This window comes from Phalacrocorax carbo, chromosome 3, assembly GCF_963921805.1.
Source record: "Phalacrocorax carbo chromosome 3, bPhaCar2.1, whole genome shotgun sequence".
Taxonomy (NCBI): Eukaryota; Metazoa; Chordata; class Aves; order Suliformes; family Phalacrocoracidae; genus Phalacrocorax; species Phalacrocorax carbo.
Window position 1 is genome coordinate 88,035,051 of NC_087515.1, and position 19,116 is coordinate 88,054,166.

At 44.4% G+C, this 19,116-nt stretch overlaps 1 protein-coding gene across 5 annotated transcripts in view; it reads left to right on the forward strand.

Annotated features, from left to right (window-relative positions):
* BACH2 (BTB domain and CNC homolog 2) overlaps positions 1-19,116 on the forward strand; it is a 196,238-nt gene that overhangs the window by 86,642 nt on the left and 90,480 nt on the right. For all 5 annotated transcript variants that reach the window (XM_064447623.1, XM_064447622.1, XM_064447624.1 and 2 more), the window contains one exon: positions 18,120-18,271. The gene's annotated coding sequence lies outside the window, so the exon portion shown is untranslated. The remainder of the gene's footprint in view (positions 1-18,119; positions 18,272-19,116) is intronic.

Sequence of the window (19,116 nt, forward strand, 5' to 3'; positions counted from 1 at the left end):
CGATAATACAGTTGCTTCAGAGAGCAAGGGCGGGAGGGTTAGTGTCTTAGGGCTCAAATCACTTCAAGGTAAGCCCATTATACCAGCTGCTCGCACTGCTCAGCACCCTGCAAAATATTCCCTACAGGTTACATTTTCTGTACATAAACTAATTTTTAAATAAATATATATATTTGCTAGTCCCCAAACTGAGTCCTTTAAACCCAGTGGTAAAGCAGTTGAGTCAGTCTTTTGGAATAGGTTTCTTGTTTGTGGATTTTTGTTCTGTGTGGTCGACTGATACACCTGGGTCACTCATCAGGTGAATTTGTGCTGGGCAAAAATCTTTGCCTCAGCTCTGCCAGGAGTTACGTGCCAGATGCATTGACTGCCATTTCATTCTTGCTCTGTGCCCACCAGACCCATGGGGTACTCAGCCCAATTCCACGTGGGTGGATATGAATGAGATGAAAAAAGGACACAAGTTACTGTCAGTGGTGGGACACGTCAGCTGTGGCAAGTGGGTGGAGAAAGAGTGAGGGAATTGCTTGGGGGAAATTAGGACTCAGAAAATTCTAAGAAAACAAAAATTTCTAATTAGAAAAATTAGAAATTCAGAACAAGACAAAACATTTGTTTTCAGCACCCTGCCTGTAAATGGTCTGTCTGCTTCTGGAATTTAAGTCCTGACCCAAGCCACCGTTGCCTCCAGCATGGGAGGCAGGAGCCTGGCACCTCTGGAGTGGACAAGTGCTTCTGGTCCTGACCTGCATCTGCAGCACTTGCCAGCAAGAAGCCCTCCTGTGACCCAGCCCCAGGGTGGCAGCCCTATAGAGTTGCCCATAAGCCTTGCAGCTGTTTCAAGGGGAGTTTTTTTGCTCTATTGCCGTTAGTGCTGGATTTTCATTCGTTTTATGTCATGGTGTTTGAACCGCTGCAGCACCAGGAGCTGGAGCTGTGTGTTTGTTTAATTTACCCTGAGGTAGTCACTGCCTGTTTGGTAGAGCAGGTTCGTACCTGGTGTCACAGGGCGCACACTAATGCAACAATCTCAGTTATACCAGTTCTTAAAGGTTTCGCTATTCCAGCGTGGCTTTCTGCCTCATGTCCTTCCAATTTAACGGTATTAGTCTGTTTAATGGTGCCAGAAGGCCACATATTGGCTCTCCATGAAGCCCCAAACGGTAGATGCATACTTTTAAATAGTTAAATAAATGTTAATTATGATTCATGAATAGTTTTTCCCCAACTATTACGTAATATAAAACACTGAATTTTTCAATCAGTAATTGTTTTTCCAGCTGCCGAGTGGGACCAAGTATTCAATATTTTTAGAGGGTTATTTTTGCAGCTGCTCAGCTGCTTTAAGCATAAAAGTTGTATTATTTTGTAGGGCTTGAGAGCCTTCGATGCACAGTGGGCACAAGTTCATGAAAGCCTGTGGTGGAAGTGGAATGATGACAATCTTCTGGTGCACCTTGGTTAGCTGTGGATAGATTGGGCTGGATCCAGATAAGCTGAAAATAGCATATGGGCACCTTTGAAAGTTTGTGGTTTTGCAGCTTTTTCTCACCAAAAATCTGAAGTCTCTTTCTTTCTCACTGTGCTAGTTATTACAAGGTGGAAATTAGCTATTTTTTCCCTCTCAAGATCTTGAGACTTTCTGTAAGGGATTCAGCCAGGGTGAATTATTTCATGAAATAACGGTTTGACTTGTTGGACCTCCTTGCAAATAGTATGATACCACCGAATTTTATCTTAGAAATACATATTGTGTGCCTTTCACTGAAAGATCTTAAGATGATTTCAAATATCAATTAAACCACACATCATCGTGATAAAGGAAGAGATGCTGTTCTCACCCATCATGAAGACTGCCCTGGCTGTGAATACATTGCTCACATTTGCCCAGTGATTCATTAGCTGAGCAGTAAAACAATCTAGGCAGTCCGATGCGGTGGCTTACTGGTAGCTTTTTTTCAGCTGATTGCTCATTTTGACATGATGCATAGCAACATCGGAGCATTTACTTAGGAACTTACCTTTCTTGTTCATTTCCTTTCTCTGGTTTTCCCACCAGATCTTCTCTGATGCCTCACAGCGCCACTGTTTGCATAAGCAGTTGCTATAATTCTTTGAAGTTGTGAATAAGACATCTTCTAAATATCACTGATATGTTGTCATGAAGCCATAGTTGTGAGCACAGGGTGCACAAAGCACACTTAACAGTGAGAGCTAGAGAGAGGCTGATGTTGGTAGGGGAGAAGACCAAATCGTGAAGGTTAAATTCTGTTTAATGTTCACTTGTGTTGGTTGTTTAAGCTAAAACAAAAAAGAAGTAGAATAAAAAGCTTCTGCAAAGCAGAAGTGTGAGTGAAATGAAACGTAGTGGCTAGACAAATGAAAAACCCCACATTCATTAAAAAACCCACCAAACATAAATTTCAAAGCCCCAGCAGAAGAGGTGATCTGTCAGCCACCCAGCTTGGACTGGGCACCCAACTGGAACTCATGGTCTGGGTTCGGTTCCCCACCTCCGTCACAGGTTTTCTATGTGTTCTCGGGCAACCTCCTTCATCTGCCCCATGACCAACTTCCTCATTTGTGCAGCAGATATCATCCTCCGCCCTTCCATCATGAAGGTGAAGCCTACTGATGCTACTGAAAGACATGGATATTGCTGGATGAGCCAGCCTGGAAACTAGAGCCAGAGGGATAATTGCCCATGCTGCTTGCAATTTCAGTGTTCAAGAGTAGAGAAAATGATTTCCAGATCTAGAAAGGGTTGGTTTTTTTCTTTCCAAGTCTTTCAGGCCTGTTTCTGATGGAGTTGGTGCAGCGGCAGGCATTTGGAGTGTTCCCTGTCTCTCGCCTTTCTCCTCACAGTCTGTCTCCTCATGGCTTGGAGTCATTCCTGTCTGCTCAACACACACGACCCACACAAACCCAATGGGATCAGAAATGCAGCTTCTGTCATCTCCCGACTTATGCAGAAATCTCTTGACATTTAAATACAGTTGTGTGTTAGAAAGAAACTGAAGAATGCTTGAGTCTGGTCAGGAGGTGACCTTAGCAGTCAAGAAAGGTGGTATGAGGGAGCGGGCTGTCGTGTTCCCAGCCTCCTGGCAAGGTGTGCGCTGGCACAGTGTTGCTGCACTTGCTGAGCGTGTCCAGATAGCCTGGCACTGTGGTCGGCCCTCAGCCCCTCTGCCCCTCCACTCAGCCCCTGATCGGCAAATATTCATTTAAGAGATTCTGATATGAATTCACCCAGTACCAATGCTAATTCTGAGTAAGGAATCAGAAGTGACAAGTCACATGCCTTTTGATGTGTCCTGTTATCTCCTATGAGTTGGTAGTTAAACTTTTCTTACCCCTTAGAGGAATTATTTTTCTCTGGGAAGAGGGTGTGGAGCCCCCATACACCCTTTTTTTCCCCTCCAAACATTACTAATGCTCTTCTCCAGCCAGTGACGAGATCCTGAAAGTACAAACAGGTTCATATTCAGACCAGAGCCACGTTTTGTTTTCTGTCTGATTCTGCTACAAGAGCTCTTGCTGTTTCCTGCCCTCCCACCTTCTTACTGCCTTCCCTTTTTTTGGCCATGCTTTCACAAACCTTCCTTTCATCTGACCCTCATCTTTCTCCAAGCTGCAGCATTGCTACAAGATCATCCTTTTTGGGACCTGCATAGTCCTTCCATCCCTGCTGTATTTCAGTCCTCCTCCCATGGCCACAGAAATGCTTCACCAGCCTTGCTCTGAGATCCATACTCCCCTGGACCTCTTTTTGCCACTGATTCTTCTTATGCTGACCATTCTGTGAGAAGTTTCTTCTCCGCCATGGCTCATGTCTGGTAGGACACAGAAGTGGCACAAGGTGCTCTTCCCTCCCAGGTCCTTCCTCCTCTACTTGTTTCTTACTCCTGAATGGCAGCTAGCCTTTGTCTCGGGCAGGTTGGCTTTTCTTCAGTAACTCTCTCATCAAGTTACTTTCCTGTTCATTTTTCCTCATCATTTTACCACACCCAGCTTTCCCTCTCTCATCGTTCATGTAATGGCTTGGTTTGCATTGGTTCTGGTTTCTCATTCAGACCCCAGTTGATGGCAGCACACAGCAGCCTAAATTCTGAGCCTGGGTGCCAAACAAGGGTCATACCAGAGGTCTACCAGCCCTGCCTCTGACCATGGCCAGGAGTGGACATCTGTGGAGAAATCGTGAGAAGGCAGCAGGCAGGTGGGGGTAGTGCTGGGCACTGAGAGATGCACTGGAAAGGCCGTGATTGAGAACCCTTCAGAGACAGAGGGTGTATATAAGGCTTGGTGGACTTGGAGCAGCCCCTCTGATTTTCGTCTAGTTAATTCCATCTTAGATTAATAAAGAGCCCGATTCCTCCTTGGAGAGGCACAGTGCAGCTCTGGCTTGGCTGCTGCGTCTAATCCAAACCTCTGAGTGTTCTCATGATGTCTCCTCCGTTCTGATGCTGGTTAGCTCAGAGTCCCCTGCCATGAGAAAACACGGCCAGTTGGAGATGTGGTGCTGTTGACACTGGATGTCCCCTCTCTGCCTGCCGTGCTTGTCCCTTTTTCCAGCTGGTAAACCTGGGAATTTGATCTGCTTACAACTCCGAGGGGCTGCTGCCTGAAAATATGGCAACCGCTTAGATGTCCATTGCCTTTTCAACCCCTTGCCCAAGCTACAAGTAATGAGTTATTGAACTAATTTAGCTTTATAGCGAAGAAGTGATTTTCCTCTTGCAAATCAAGAAGCCAACTATTTAATGCAGTGTAATTGACTTTAGCTGTAAAATTCAATATACTTATCTAGGATTACAGTTCAATAAAATCTGATTGTGCCGAGAGCAGCAGGAATTGTAGAAACACCCAGGGATTGTTTTCCCCCTTTCCCACAGACAAGCTGCATTGGATGTCTTCTGATCCTTGTGGTTTGGGTTACGCTGCTGCTTGACCTGCGTGTTGGTAGGAGCAGCTTGAGGTGGCACTGTTTGGTGCGGGGAGGTGAAGCCAAGCAGCTGAAATGGTGGGTAGCCTTCTTCAGTAAGTTTTACATGAGTGACTCTCTCATTTCAGTGTGCCCTGCTGGTGTCGCACTGGGGGAACGGGAAGTAAGCTGTGTCTGGTTTCATTATGATGATGATGATAATAAAATCCACAAGGTATATGAGATTAAAAGCCCTATAACATTGCAGGCCAAATTGTGCACAGAGAACAAAACCTGAAATCAGTTCAGTGCCTAAACATCCTTTTGTCTTGCCTCACCCAGTGTAGGAATAAATACGGGAAAACAAATATTTATTCAGAATTTCCTTTCACTATTTAACGAGTAGGAAGCTGTGTTAAGAAACATTTGCTGGCCATCATGCATTGGATTTTATAGCTGCGTGACATAACTGTGGAGAGCCTTTTTGCCCCAGTACTCATTAATGAGTTTTTCGTCAGCCACTCTGAACAAACGGGAAAGCATTAGATTTAATTTTTCACTTGCAGAGCTTGAGGAAGAAGTACAGACTTTTTCAGTGGGACGAGGACTCTGGCACAGGTACTGAGTAATTTGGGATGACGGCTCAACAGACGTGTGGCAAGTGTCCTTGTCACACGCTGAGACACAGACTTTGTTATTTTTCCTTCCTAGAGGTACATCCCAAACTACAGTCCTTGATCCAAATGTGAGCTTATGTCATTAGGAGTTTTTACCTACTGCCATGCTTGTTTTCTCCATTATTTCTTCCAAGTATTAATTATCCTGTTGCAAGCAAGAAAGGAAAAATATACTTTCAGACCAAACTAATAGATTTGGCTGGTTCTGGAACACTGACTTCATACACAATAAAATATGTAACATTGCTTGGTTACGGCATTTGCTGTACTAATTCTCTGTGCAACTGCCCATTTTTTACATAATTTTAAACAAATGCCAGGACTACAGAGAATAATAAAACAAGGTAATCCAGGCAGAACAAGCAGGTTTTATGGTATGAGTCAAAAACAAAACACAAAAACCCTCCAAAAGCCGTGAGAACTGGAAAGAGAGGCTCTTTCTTGTGGCAAAGTTAAGCTATAATTACTGGGTGCAGATAACATTTTTCTTATAGGAATGAGCAGTGAGCGTGGATTGTGCCGGAGATCCCTGAAGCTGGCACAGCCACAGTTTAAGAGCAGAGAAGGGAGCTTGCTAAGAAAATCATTCTTTGTTCTGCTTATGGAGTGGGCTTTGATTCTGGACTAATGCATGCTGCTTCTTATGACTGCTTTGGGTGATGGTTAAGTGGGATGGTGTCAATACTGATATTAATTGCTGTGTTCAGATGGCATGAAACTCAAGAAGAAATTCATGTGGTGCCCAAGTTTCCTGTTTTGAGTTGAGCCGTTAGGGAGAACTAGACGGAAATGTAAAGTACAGTCTTTCCTATTCTAGTTGCCTTTATTTATGAGGTGGTGAATCCTGATTTACTTCGCTCCCCATGTCTTAATTTTTTTCATCGTGACATTCAGGAGTCGGTGCAAAATGAACTAAAAAGCAGCCAAGGCAGACTTAATTCAAATTTAACCCACTTATCTTGCATCAAAACACTAACGTACATCTGTACACAACCTGCTGGTATGCAGTGCCAGACAGCAAATGGTTTGTTAGTATTGGCAATGCTCTCATAAAGCCAAATACGATTCTTTCGCTTGCTGGCTTGAGAGTGCAAAGTGCTTTTAATTCCCGTTCAGTTTTTCTCTACTTCCTCTGCCTTAGTATTGCCACCCTTGTACCTTGGAATAATAAAACTTCAAAGAGTTTATAAAAGTCACAGTCAAAAGCATGTGCAATCCTACGTTAGGCAGATAAAATCAGTGCTAAGTGCAGTCTCCTCTCAAATCTGGCCAGGATACAGTGTCTCCCCACATTTTGGGAGTGTGTCTGTCCATTTCTCTTTAAAGTAGCTGAAGTAAGCAAAAGTGTAAATATGAGATTCCCCAAATATGTTGTAAGGTTGATGATACTCATTGGATTCTGTGTTGAATATAGATAAAGCAATATGCTTCTGGATACCGTTTCCAGATCACAATTGAGATTGCGTCTTGTTTAGTGTTGTCATACGTTTGTTTCATAAATGTTGCTCTGCAGTCATTTCTTATTTCAAAAGATCTGTGTGAATTGCTTGCGTTAAGATGTTTTGTCATTGAAAAGCAAGACTTTTATCTAAATTCACTTCTGCCCCATTCAGAGGAGGCAGAGTACATTATTTTCCTGATTCTTCTAAGTATTAGCTTCATGTCCAGCCACCTACACTGTTAGGGAAAAAAAATCTAATGTAATCTCCAGCCAGTAAATAATTTTCTCTTCCCATTTTATGCCATTTGTTCCATCATTCCTTCTTCTCCACAGCTTTGGTCAGTCCTTTGGCTTTAAAATCTACCATTGTGTTACTCTCAGTACTTGGTGTTCAGATGGGTCCTTTTCCATCTTCTCCAAAGTATCTAGAGGTTCTCCTCCTACCTCCATTCCTTGTTTTTAAGAATTAGTAGCATGCTGTGTAATCCATGAGTTACTGATACAAGCTGAGAATTGTGCCTCCAGCAGCGCTGCTGATGTGCTCCAGCTGCTGGTGGGTGCTCAGTCTGCAGCACCAGGCTGGAGTTACTGCCAGGCAAAACAGAAAAAATTGGGCATCACATCAGCTTTGCAGTACTGGCGGTTTCAGTCTACTGACAAAGGCTAATATAGACGTGGCCATTCATTTCTCACCCATCCAGGGACATACTTCTAATAAGACCATGTATCTGCTGTTAAATGTTTCAAATGCTGTCCCCTTAATCTATAAATTACTGGTCTATTTAACAGGGCTCTGTGTTCAGTCCCAGCCTTGACACCTGGGCGTACCCACTGAGCCCGGTGCCCCTGCCCGAGTCCTCATCTCTCCATTTTCATGCTAATGGAGTAGCCTAGTCCTCTTTCTGTTAAAGTATCATGCCAATTTCTCCCTTTGGTTTCTTTCTCTCTTTTTTTGTTCTAATGATTTTGCTATTCCAGGGCAGATTTCCTGCCAGAAGACCCACAGTACTGCTATCTGGCATCACCCTTACCCTGGTAGTGGCAACCCCCTGTTTTGCGTCACCTTTTCTTCAGAATACACCACTAGAGGCAGTTGCAGGCTCACTTGATCTTTCCCTGTTTAGAAGATGTGAAAATAATTAATGAATCGTTCTGGGGAGGTGTGACCTGAGGGATGCAGATGTGTGGGAGTATTTGTTTGCTGAAAGCCTCGGAGGGGGAATCACTCTGTTATCCAAGTACTGGTGTCAAAAGGTGGGAAATCAGCATGCTCTGCAGTTTCATCGACCCTTGTTCTTCTCACATCTTCCTAGAAGATGCTTAATTTTAGAAAAGCTCAGGAAGAGGGGAGAAGAGAAGCTCTTAAATTCCCAGGATTTCCTCTGGGGAAAGAGATCCTAGAGGGGAGGGAGAGAACTCTTCTAAGAATCTTTGCAGCATTTAATCCCAAGAAAATGCAATAAAATCAGTGCTTCCACTGAGAGTTGGCAGTGTATTCTTTCCGTAACAAGACCCATTTTTGGTTTCTGTGCAGTACAGACTGTACTGAGTTGACTGAGGAGAGTGAAATCTGTTTTTTTAACAGATGTTTCCCGTGATCTGGCGAATACAAACACTCCTACGAGATGACAGGTGGCTTGTTTATGTAGGAAATCTATTTTTTTGAATAATAATAATAAAAAAAAACAACAAAAAACACACAAACACAAAGCAACATTCAGATCAGTCATTCTGATCAAGGCAGTGTCAATTATTAGGCTGTAAGGGGAACTGATGACTCAACTTAGGCACAGCGCTGCGGCGGTCCCCGATTTTCGGTTTCATAACAGATTCTTTTCAGGAATGCTTTTCATTCATACCCGACATTTAAACGTGTCACTGGGAGCGTGTATCGTTTTGTAATCGGGATGTGAGAGACTGGCGTCAGCCTGTGCCAAGCGGTTGTGCAAGATCTGGGAGACGTCCCCGTGCCTTGGTGGGACGTTGGGTGCCCGGTGGGAGAGGGGTCCTCTGACCCATCGCATCACCTGCCCGGACCGTACCCGCACACCATCAGTGTTGTCAGTCACCACGTTAAATTTATAGACAAGGTCATATCAATACAATTGAAAAGCACTTTGATTCAGAAAGCGAAATGTTTTGATCAGATTCCGTGCTTAGTAATTCCAGCAAGCACACTTGTTAAAATGGGTGAGTCAGAAATGGAAATGCAAAGCATTTCTCTGAACGGTGGCCGGAAATTAGCTCTGAAAACTGAAACAAAGCCCAGACCGCAGTTTTATCTATTTACTTAATAATTTTAGATCTGCGAAAATCCCTTTGTCTTTGGGAGACATTTTGATTCCTCTCTTTTAGCGTCGGTGCGATCTCTAGGCTGGATCATCAGCCATGTCAGGTCTCTCTGTTGTGTCTTAACTTTTTGGTTTAAAAAAATTAGTTCCCCATAAGTGGTGTCATTGCCTGTGGTGCTGCCTGATTCTGTCACGGTGTGTGGTAGAAGTTGGTGGAAGTATTAGGCAGGACGGGATGTTGCAGTATTTGAGGTCATGTAATACTGAGGAAGAAACCCAGGGGAATTGAGTGGAGTCACTCAGCTTCTTGTTGCCCAGTGCATAGGTTATATACGTACATACATACATACATACATACATATATGTGGGGCACATGGGGTTCTCTGACTGTTCCGACACCAAATGCTCATTGGTTTGGGGCTGGCCGCTCCCCACCTTAGCATGGAGAGGCCACGGTGGTGACAGCCCCTCAGTTTGTAAGGTCGTAGCCCTCTGTCTGTGGAGAGAGAGCAGAGTGGGTTCATCAGAGTTTTGGTGTTAGTAGAGTTGGTCTTGCTGCAAAAAACTTTAAAGCGAGCGTATTGGGTGATAGATAGCAGTGTTCTGGTCGTCATCCTGCACCCAAGATCTTGCTACTTTCTTCTCTACTGATATCTGGGCATCTGGTGCTCATGCTTGAGAGTGAGTCTGGATGCTTTGGACTCACTGCACGGCTTTCGACAATGTAGGGACTGTCTTCCTGGCAGCTGTTATATGGTCTGAGGCCCACAAATGTAAATTACAGTGGAGGAGGACAAAGTAATATACGTGTTTAAGGGACTCGCAATTCCCATGATAAGGCCAGTGAAGTAGTGCTCATTTCAAAGAGAAGACAGTCTGGGTGATTTTTCTTAATTACTGTTTACCTAAATAAATAAATAATGCATATTCATGGCTTTAACTAAAGTAACTCGTGTTGAAATGTTTACCTCTCCCGAGGATAATTATTAAGGGTGGGGTGGGGGGGTTGCAGCAATTAATAATAAAACATTTAGACGAGATTACAGAACGTTCTGATTGGAATAGTAAACATTATGCTAGAAATAAAAGCAAATACATGGAGCAGTCTTGAATTAAAAAAAAACATTACCATGCTATCCAAAGAAACATGCTGAACGGAAGCAGTTCAGGTGAAGGGGCACAGCTCTTGGTCTTGGAGCTCTTCAGTATCACATGGAGGATCATTCAGCATAAAGTTAGATTTGTTGGTAAGTTCACCCTCATCTCCAGTCCAGAAAAAAAGACACGAATATTGGCATCCACACAGACCAGTGTAGCAGCTGTAATACCCATCAGCACTGCTTTGAGGCTGATGCGCGTTGATTCTTAAACTGAGCGATGGGGAGTGTTTCAGCTGTTTATATCAGTAGTAAACAAAACCTTCGTTTGTGTTGTGAACCTTTTTTCCCCCCACCTCCATTTCATACAGTCCATTGAATGAAATTCTTTGCTCAGCTGAGAGTTTGAAATTTGGACCCATCCTTTCACGTCTTTTGGCTACGGCTCCTTATCTGGTTAATCAGCTCAAAGAGAGCCAGTGATGTGTTCAAAGATTTCTGTGACAGCTGCATACCATTAGGCTGAATGATTTAAAAAAAAACATAATTGTAGTTTAGCACAGTAAATACAGATTGGTCTTTTGGTTTAACATACGGTAGCAAGAGGACTGAGCCTTGGACAAAAGAGAGCTGCTGCTTAACCCCATGCAGGTGAAGCTTGTGGGGATGGTGGAGCTGCTCTGCCCCGTAGCCTTAACCTGCCTCCAGCTCTTCTGGACCAGCAGAGCAGCGCAATCAAGCAATGGGGTGTAGCTACCTTTTTGCACTGGGTTAGAGAAGGAAAAGAGTGTTAGAAGATGGGCAGAAAGTAGTTAGGGGCACCAAGGCAGCCTGAGAGGGCCATAGCATGCCACTGCTCCCTCCTCAAGCTCAGCACCACCTTGGAGCTCATGGTGGAAACGTGATGGGCTCTCCTTGTTCACTGAGTTGTCCTCAGCCAATCTTAGAGGAGCAAGCTGCTGTGTTCCCTGGGCTGTTCCCTAACTTGGGTGTCTTCTGGGGATGAAGGTTTCCAGACCTCCTCCTCTAGACTAAATCGGTCCCCCTGGTAAGGTAGCATCAGAAGTGCTGTGGCGTTTGCTGGCACCTAGCATGCCTGGCGTGCTGCTGGCACGTGTGCCCTGGATACCCTCTCATCTAGAAACCGAAAAGTGATTTTTTTTGGAAGTGCGGTCTGACTATTAGATGCAATAGAGTCTTTGCTCATGTCTGTTGTTAGTGGAAGTCCCTGGCTGTGCTCTGAAACAGAGCAAGATGTCGAGGAACAAGCGCCGGCGGATGGGCTGCCTTGTTGCCAGCAGGGGTGGTGGGAATGCCTGGGTGACTTTAGTCCTTGTGAGGCAGCTCCGCAGGTGCTGCTGGCTGATGAATTTTCGCAACCACATTTTTTTTTCTGCTTCGGTGGATCAACCTTTTCCTGACTGAACTGCCTGCTGTGCAGGATCCATGAGTGGCATCTGTACCGCAGAAGATGAGAGTGCTAATGGTGGGACAAGGTTCCCTGTTGGTCCCATTGCCCCTGTAGCAGAGAGGGTGGTTTTCTAAGCATGGTGCATTTTACCCATTGAAAAAACCTTTCTGGGTTTGCCTCAGAAAGATTTCTGTGGAGCAGAAATATCTATCTCCACCATTTTTTTTGGTGAGGGTTTCTGGAAGTTTCAGCTACACACCTCCCGGTGAAGCCAGTGGCAGAGAGGCAGCCAGAGCTTCACGCGGTGTTTTGCAGGTTGAGAAGGCTCTGCACACACGGAGTGCACAGCACAGTAAACCCGGTATCAGCTCGCAACTAATTATCTGTGTATAAAAATTCCCCTGCTCGCTGTTGTGCCGTTAGAGGCTCGCTGGTAAGATTTATGACTCTGGCTAAAATGAAGCACCATTTCCTTTTTCTCAGCATTACTGCATGTGGCCTCTCTGGCTTTTCTTGTTAAACAGACCTGAGTTCACCCAACAGGGAATGTATTTTTGGAGCCCTTTCCCATCATGATTCGGCCTTTCTCTTTTTCTGTTTGTTACGAGTGAAGATAACCCACAAAACATTTTCAGATCTTACAACTTTCCCCTGCTTGGTGTGAGTGTAACGAAGGAGAAGCAGCCCCTTCACATGAGGAGCAGCATTGCCCTGCTCTTGGCCCTACGACAGCTTGCACAGGCTCGTGGTAGACCATCAGCATGGGTGGGGATAAGATGAATGGGATCTGCAGTGCATGCCTTCTTGCTTCTTTCTGCTGAAGCAGACAGAGATTACCTCTGCAGGAGAGGGAGGAGCAGTGTTTGGCCTCTGCTTGGTGGGGTTGATGACCTGAGTGGGAGGTGGGTGCCTGGAAGAATTGAGCTCGATAGGATGAGCTGGATGACTCTTGTCTTTTGGCAGCACTTCTCCATTCACTTGGAGTGTCCACTGCTGTAGCTCAAAACCTGGGTTCCCTCTGCATCGTAGTTTGATGCTCAATTGTTCCCTTCTGCATTTATGTGAGCTAAAGGATAACTTTTTCACTTCATGCTAGAGCATTGGGGACCAGCTGTACAGCTTGGAGAAAGGCTTTATTTCTCCTGCCCTCCTGTTGCACGTGTGTGTCCTCATTTCACAGGCTGATGAAAATGAGACCACGGACTGAACTTTCTGAACTGGCAAATGCATCACTGACTTCACCCTCATCTGAAATCACCTGAAAATTAGTTTGTCTGATGTTGTAAGATGGCAGGGTTTTTTCTGAGTACAGAGAAAAAAAGGGAGCAATGTTGAGCTGCTGCCATCTCTCCCAGTCTCAGTTAGACGTAGTTATTTTTGTATTAGAGCTTGGAGGAAAACTGGTAGAGATGCCAGATAAACCTTCCCAAAAAAACCCATTTGTGTTAATACTTAAATATTGTTCATCTTTTGCAGCATTTACTTATCTGTTTCCCACATGCCGAACCTTATGGGGAGTTTTTGTGGTTGACTGTTGCCCGTTCTTTCATTCTGTATGTTAACAGTTTTCTCAATTTGCATTTTTTAGAAGAAATCGGCAGTAAAACTCTGACTGTGATAATCGTTCAACGCGGGAACATGCTTTCAGCAGGGCAGGCATGTATTCTTGTGGTTCACGTGCGTTGGGGCAGGACTCCCAGAGCATAAACCCAGTGAGCTGCGTCATTTCGTGCTGCCCTGGGGAAGCATCCTTACCCGAGAGACTCAGAACCAGCTGGTCTGATATTGTTTTCAGAGATGCCAGGCTCAGGGACAACAATTTCATCCTCATCACTGAACCATCTTAATTTTTCCTGTTTGGATGTGTATTAACCGAAATCCCTGGTCCTTAATAAGGAGAAATAAGCCAGATAACTGAATTTTCATCAGATCTGACACAAAGTAGTAGGCTGTGACTTTTGCTGTGTCTTGGTTTTACTGCATGGGGCATAAATATTAATCTTATGTCATTTGATAGTGGTGTAGTGTGGGGGTCTTTCTCACAGCATATATTAACTTTCCTTTTACACCTAGCCATTCTTTCATGAGTCATACCACCAAGACAAAATATTTTCAACGGTGGCTTTATTTTAAGTCAAGTATATTCCAATGATAAAGTCATTCAGATTTTACATAAAAAGATTTACAAGTTCCTGTGGTGATGCTCTTGAACTACAGTCTCCCGCCTCTCCTAGCCCAGCCTGGTTGATGTGTCACAGACTTAACCACAACCAGAGGACAAGAGGGGGTGGAAAATTCCCCCCACGCACATCCCCAGCTCCTCTGAGGGTTTTCCGTTTAAGCCCAGTTGGTGCTGTTAAGTGTAGCTGGGGAAAATCCAGTTTGCAGACCCTGGAGCACTTCCCTGGCCAGCACAGGGCAGCAGCAGCTGCTTTCCCCTTCAGTCAGTCAGCGACGGTTATCTTGCTGCCTCTCCTGATGACTTCAGTCGTGGTTTCTAGCCAGGCTGATTCCTCACGTGATTTTGCCATGAGCTGAACGAACAGCTCAATCTCATCTCCACTGACTGTTGACACAGCTCTCCCAGATAGGGACCTACTGCAGAGCTGGTCCTCGCGGTCCTGGGTGGGTGCCTCCCTGCTTCTGGTCCACAATTCCTGGGTTGTGGTGGTCTTCTGCATCCTGCCTCTGGGTACCAGGGAAGAAGCTGCTGTGCCCTTCAGACTCCTGGTTTTGGCTGCCCCATGCCAAACGGTACATGTGAGCACAAGGAGGAGTGATGGATGAGCATGTTCCTTCTCTTTGGAAGAACCGAGCAGGTTATTAGGAAGAAATTAAATGCACTGATAGCGAAGCCAGGCTGTGCATCTTTTCTGACATAGGTATCGATATCATCTTGGGTTAATTTACAGATTTTGGGGAGGGATCCTGCACTAGATATCAGGAGCACTGCAAATGCCTTCTCAGCCTCAGGCAATCCTTCAAGCAGTTGCGAGCTACAAATGTTCCAATGAAGCTGTTCCAACCAGAAAGAAATACTCTTCAGCTTCACTCAAAGCCACACAAAACGTAAAGCGAACACATTTGCAAATCTGTCATGGTATTGCATGTAACAGCCGGGGATCCTTCGCTTCAAGGGGACGAGTCTGTGCACATGTTTGTGTAAGAAGTGTTGCACTCCACCAAGTGATGCGTCGCTTCAGAAAACACCAGCTCTGTTTGCACATCTGTGCTCACTTCTTCCTGCTTGCTGGTGCGCAGCCTTCGATTCTTTTTTTTCCTGCTGTCCGTGTCTGTGAGAAGCTCACCAATTAGCCTTGCAGTGTGGGTTCATTTTACTCTAGCCCTAATTTTACGTGCCCGTTGTGAACATTGGTGTGTTTGCTTACCCAGCTGCATATTTGTTGCTCACTTCCCTCATTGTTCACCCACCTTCCCTGGTTTTCTCGAGCATGATTACACAGTTTGCTGTGTTTGAAACATGCTAACCAGATTAATATCCAGGTACATTCATCCCACTCTTCTCAAATCATCTTTCTTATTTTGTTCACTGCAAACTGAAGAACTTATCAATTTTCCTCCCCTTAGAGCATCAAAGCTCCATTATGCTATATTAACAACAAAACCTCTCTTTGAAACGCACCCTCTGTGTAACAGAAATCCAAGCTGGAAGGTGTTTTCTTGAAGTAAATACTTTTTTAGCTTCATGCTTCCTTCTGCCAGTTGTGGTGTCTGGTGCGTCTTCCTTTACTTTTGCATTCTTTGGTACGAACTTGAGCTGCCAAGCAGTACTGGAAGCCCTCGGAAAGGGGGAGAAAAGGAAACCTGGTTCAAAAATGTACAAGAGGTTGTTAAACAATATAAGTTAAAAAAAAAAAAAAGATTATAATGTCTGGTTTGAAGTATTGTTATTTTTCTAGCTTTCTATGCAGCATTGAAGGCAGATGTTTATTTTTAAAATAAAGTTTCCTTGCACCCCACATGACTCCAGGAGCTGGGTCTTCACATTGATGTTGAACAACAACTTTGTGGCCTCTCATGATCCTGTAACTGATTGCCCATGTGTGCAGGTCTGTGCTGAGAGCTGAGACCTTGATGTGAGCAAAGAGTGTGTCTTCCCCTGCCCAGGATCCAGCTCTTCTCGTCCTGTAAACCTAGTCAGTCAGCATGTTAAAATGCTGAAACTCCTCCTCAGTAGATGCACCATTGGCTCTTCATTTTGTATAAGCTCAGTTTTCATGCGTTCCTTGTAAGTTTACAGCTGTAGCGGCAGTTTCGCTTATAAAAATTTGCCTGTTTCAGAAAGAAAATTCTTTTATCGAATGGAAAGCATGGAGAAGCCCTCATGTTGAGTGTAGGCGTGGGCTTAGGTTTCATTCTACCCTAAGCTGACCTCTGGGCAGAGAGATTCCTGCTTTCATGTTTTAGATCATGTGTAAAACCTGATGCTGGCTGGATCATCCCGCATAGGGCAAGAATATCTAGGGAACATGGGGAGATATATGGAGTGAGATATTTGCAGAAGGGAATGAAATGTTTGGGATGCAGCCTCATGCTTTCTACAGCAGTGAACATCAATCACACCTTCTCAGAAAAGCATGGCACTGAAAGTCTTCCCCCCCCCCCCCCTTTTCCTGTTTCCCTGTTCTCCACTTCTGTTTATTCTCCTTTCCTTCTGATATCCTGCGGCAAGTGCAATTTTAGCTCAGAAAACTAACTTGTTACTGAAAAAGCAGAGCCTTCCCTGGTTGTATTCCTATGGCCATAGTGTAAGCAACAGTTATTTTTGTTCTACCAGTGATTTATGACTGAGCAGATTTGGAGTTCATATTTTTAGTTTTATAGGCAATTTAGATAATGTATATTTGCGACCATAAATATTTGGTCCTCTTACAGTCTGTCAATGAAGGTTATGCCCCATTGGAGAAAGTTACATAAACTGAAGAGATACAAGCATTGTGTTCCTAGCGTAGCCTCATGATTCTTTTCAAGTACCCATATAGGAAATCCTTAAAGGTAGCAGTATTTTGAGCATCTATTGGTAAATCATCTAGGAGTGTGACATCCAGAAGAAATAACCTGCTTTTCATAAGTGATGCAGATCTCTACAAGGCTTGGAGTAAAATGCTCTAGCAACAGTGCCCAGAAAGAATTGAACTTTCTTTACCAGGAACAGCACACTTACAAAAAACAACCACCAAACCTCTTTCATTTGCACTGCTTTGTTACTTTTTGACTTTTTTATGGAGTCAGTAGATGTTTCTTGAGAAACCATGAGTTTCTACTGAAGAGTTTAATTTGGAAGTTTCAGAAAAATAATAGTAGTTTTAAAAAAAAATCTAAACTTTTGGGTTTTATTTTCCTTCCCCTCACCTCCCCCTTTATATAGCTTTACTTTGTGGTAATTCTGCAGATACAGCCCTTTCAGTGATCCTGAGAAGACAGATACGTGCCACTGCTTGTACTGCTGCTGTCCCCTTCTGTTCAAAAGAAAATCATCTTCCCTTCTACTACCAGTTGCCAGCTTTATTCAAGTAAACAGTAGTTAAGCCTTCAGATGTTTTTTCTAGGAAAACATTAAAGTGTTGGGCACTGGCAAGTTGAAAACTTCAGTCTGAAAATCCCTGTAACATAAAACTAACTACTTCTCCTTCTACAACTGTTTCCTTCCCACCCTCCTCCTCAACCACTTCAGAGGGCGACGGCTTCCTTGATAGGTGGGGGAAGCGTTTTCAGAATCAGCTGGAACTGGGCATTGGGTGGGATCTGGGCTGTGTGCAGATGCCGGGATTCGAGTGCTGGGCGGGGGGGTTCACCCCCTCTTGCAGCCGTCCAGCCTGACCTTGAACACTTCCAGGGATGGGGCATCAACATCATCTCTGGGCAACCTGTTCCAGTGCCTCTCCACCCTCATCGTAAAGCATTTTGTAGTATGTGTGCACAAGTATGCACATTCCTGCAGCATGATCTGGCACAATAATCACAGAAGTGTTAGTTTATCTGTTCTGTAATTCTTCTCGGGGGCCTCATCTGTCTGGGTGCTACATGAATGCAAGAAAAACATAGTCTTTTTGTAAGGTGTCTACAGCATAAAAGTAAGAGGACATATGTAATGGGCATAACGTAGTTGTCGCGTTTGACATAAGGGCCTTCTCTGTTTAAAGAAAAAGGCCCCCAAAATGTTTGTAGAATTGGGGGGGGGGGGGGGGGGGGGGGGTAAAAGGGGGTTTGTGAAGATTCAGTGCTTGAATTTTTTAATGCCTGCCTTTATTTTATTTTAGGTTGCTATTGACCAAGTTGCCAGAACATTGTCCTACAAAGCTTTGGGGGGCCACTTCTTAATGGATTGCTGCAGCCTCTTAATTTCTCCACTGATCCTGTTCCCTGCGTCGTGAGAACATTTTAGCCAGCACAGAACCTAGAAAAGTTACATGTAAGTCGTGATTCAAATTCCTTTCTATTTAAAGAAAAAAAAGGGGGGAAAAATAGGTCTTGGGGAGCCAAGGTGGAGGCAGTAAACATCATACTTTAGAAAAATACTGTAAAAGCTGTAATTCAACAGCAAACATTAGGTGGTGAATAAATTGTTATTGAAGTAGTTGCTTGCTTTTTTAACCTAAACGATGATTGTCATTTTGAAGGCTTTTCTAAGTGTTCTGCTACCATAGTAAACCGTAGCAAGAAGTACTTAAAATACCTTCACTTCACCCCATCCCCCTAATTATGCTTTGTTTTTCTCCACAACTGGGTAACCGTGTGTACACTTACCTCAGTGTGCTGTGCCAAAGCCGCATGTGCTCCATGCAAGTTTGGAGGCCATCCTTTGCTCAGCAGGACTACAGGCATCCCTGTATTTTTCCTGTCATAAAATCAATATCCTCCTCCTCATTTGGTTTTGCAGAATACTTCCCTCTGAGGAGCCCTGGCACTGCTTCTCCTTTCAGCCTGCTGCCCCAAAAGGCTCTCTAAGCATCCATGCTATCTTCATTACCACCTCCAGCTCCTTCCAGGTGGAGTTAGCTGCTCCACCTGGCTGTAGGAGGGTGGAGAAAGCTATGCATAGATCTGCCATGGACAAAAGGGATTGAAGGGGCTGCAGACCCATTCCTATCTCCTCAGTCTGGTGGTAGTTCCCAGTATATGTTGTATGCTTTGATTTTTCTTCCAAGATGGGGAGTGGCTGTGGTGCTGTGCACACATTTCCTCCCCCATCATGGCTAAAGCCTCCTCTGAAACCTCGCATAGCACCAGCCTGGCATGGAATCAGTGGACTATTCT